Consider the following 3,060-nt stretch of genomic DNA (forward strand, 5'->3'; position numbering starts at 1 on the left):
GTAGAAGCCTATTAACTAACACTATTAACTACAATCTAGCGCAATCTTGCGCTATCTATCTCTATCTTCTACTACCTAGAGCATTCTAGTAATAACTAGCTATCTTTAATTCTAATCTAGTTCTATCTGTACTAATCTAGTCGCAATGCAAGCGCTTAGAGCCTAGCAACTAAGAGACGCAACTACTAAGGCTAGACACAATCTAAATAGTTATGTACGCTATAGTAATATCTTGTATACTACTATTAAGAATAACTAGTAGACTAATCTAGTGCTCTACTGCTATCTACTAGACAAGAACTACAAGATGTAGGTTAGTGCTTCTTTCTAGAGCTATCTGTACTAATTTGTACTAACCTAGGTAGAAACACTATCTAATACGTTAATAATAAAGATACGCCTCTGCACTCTAGTAAGCACGTTTAGTTTAACACTAAGGTTCTTAGAGTTACCTAGAAGGCTAAGTCTTATAGTAACACTAATAGAGCTTCTAAGACTTCTAGTAAGCGCGTAAGTATACTCCCCTCTATTCTAATCTAGACCTATCTAACCTAGTCTAGAAGAAGAAGAATATAGATTTTCTTAAGAAGAAGGTTCTAGCTCTAGAGGCTAAGGTTAAGAGTCTTGTTAACTTGCTATTCTTAATTAAGAGTAAGCTATCTAAAGCTACTAGAGATAGCTTCTAGGCTAATTACTCTGCTTTACTCTAGGCTAACCTAGCGTAGCCTAGGTCTATCTAGAGCTGTCTCTAGGTTAATTTAGGTAGTCTTGTTCTAGTTAGCGTTTTCTAGTTATAGAGTTTAGCGTCTAAGATACTCTAGTGTAGATTAGTCTAAGTTAGGCTCTCTAGAGTTCTTTCTAGTTCTAATCTGCCTGTTATTGTTTCTTATATAGTAATTAGTTACTATCTAGCCTAGATAGGTCTAGATTAGTATAGATTAACTTTAGCTTTAGAAATATAATTATTAATTTCTTTATACTTATAATTAAGATTTAAGTAATTTTAAAGTCTATTACACTTAGAAAATTTGTTAATTTATTTAATCTAATATGTTCTCTAGCCTGCTCTATTAGAATGTTAGACTAGGCTAATCTAGACCTATCTAGCTCTTTCTAGACCTGCTCTAGCGTAATTACCTCTAGTTAGAGTATTCTTAGAACTTCTTAAACGCTCTTATAGCGCTAAGAGAGATCTTCTCTAAAGGCAGCTATTAATTATTAGAGTCTAAGTAGCTTATCTATTTAACTAAGTATATCTAAGAATCTTCTACCTTTTACTTCTTAAGTATTCTATCTACCTTATATACGTTGTTGCCTACCTATAGAGTAATATAATAGAGTAGATCTTAGTCTCTCTAGACTAGACTAGTATTAGAAGCGTTCTCTAGTAGGCTAACGTAGAAGACTAGGTAGATTCTACTATCTTCTAGGAGGTCTAGTTAGTAGGCTTACTTACTAATCTATTCTATTACTTTAAGCAGGCTCTAGTACTTATAGTCTAGTTTCTTTTTAGGCCTAGTTATGCAGATATTACGTGTATCTAGTATAATCTAATTACTAACTTTAAACTTCTTAGGCTTATAGCTTTTATTATACGCTTTCTATTAGTACTCTTAGGCTCTTACTAGGTTTTGTTATACTACTTTACGTACTTTCTTACGTAGTTTCTAGTCTTAGAGCGCGCGTTTAGATAGTCTAGTTAGATCTAGGCTAGTTAACCTTAGTGTAGATAGAATTATGTAGCTATATACTAGCTTAAATAGAGCAACGCTAGTTAAGTTATATTTAGAGTTATTATACGCAAACTTAGTGTTAGCTAGCAGAGTTGCCTAGTTATTCTGCTTATAGTTTATATAAGCTCTAAGGTATTACTCTAGAACCTAATTTATGCGCTCTATCTAGCTATTAGTCTAGAGGTAAAAGGCTATTAATAGTAGTTATCTAGTCTCTAGGCATTAAGTAAAGGTGCTCTAGTACGCTAACGTAAATAGCACCTCTTTATTAGTAACTACTAACTTTAGTAGGCTATAGAGGCGCACAATCTTCTAATAGAAGGTTTTAGCTAGTTCTAGCGCGTCTAGGTTACCTCTAGATAGTATAAAGTGTACTATCTTAGAGAAGTAGTATATAACTATAAGTATGCTGTTATACTCTTACTTTTCTAGAGTGCTTAGAGGCAACTTAGTAATAAAGTCTATAGTAATATTCTTCTAGATATTAGCTAGTATAGGTAGCAACTATAGTTCTCTATACCTAGTATACCTAGTAGGTTTTATTCTTGCGTAGGTTATACAGAACTAATAGTAGTTCTTAACTATCTATTAGACCTCTAGCTACTAGAATTCTCTTAATATAAGATCTAGAGTTTAGGCAAACCTAAAGTAACCTACTAAGAGGTTATTATAGTAAGCTTGCAGAACTTTAACGCAGGCTACTTCTAGAATATAAAGTCTTCTTTTATAAAGAAGTATATTATCTAATTCTATACTCTATTAGTCTGCCTACTATAGTTAAGTGTTATCTAACATTAATAGTGCCTCTCTAGTAAGGTCTGCGTGCTTATTACTAAGTATGCTCTCTCTAATAGTGTTGCGTATAGAGTATAGTAGCCTAGTCTAGTTAGTAGGTAACATTAGTTAACCTAGAGCAACAGCTCTAGTTATGCCTACAACTACTCTAATCTAGAGTTCTCTTATCTCTTCTAGAGTAACTACGCGCTCTTTAGAGCTATCTGTGTTAGTTAACTATAGCTTACGCTAAAGCTCTACTAGTAACCTCTTATTACTACTAGCTAAATCTACTACGTTCTTATCTAACTTATAATCTAGGCGTCTAGATAGTCTATTAGCAGAGTTAGTCTACCTAGAGTAGTAGACTATAGTAAAGTAGAAGGCAGCTAGCTATTCTGCCTATTTAGCCTACCTACGTAATAGTACTTTAGTAGATATAAACTCTTATAGGTTATAGTAGTCTATATAAAGAGTAATATTATAGGCTATACTTTTAAGGTAATACCTCTAGTGTTTAAAGGCCTCTACTACTATAAGAAGTTCTCTGTTA

This window comes from Alternaria hordeiaustralica (genome assembly GCF_023758085.1).
Source record: "Alternaria hordeiaustralica strain BMP 2776 chromosome Unknown scaffold_2, whole genome shotgun sequence".
Classification (NCBI taxonomy): Eukaryota; Fungi; Ascomycota; class Dothideomycetes; order Pleosporales; family Pleosporaceae; genus Alternaria; species Alternaria hordeiaustralica.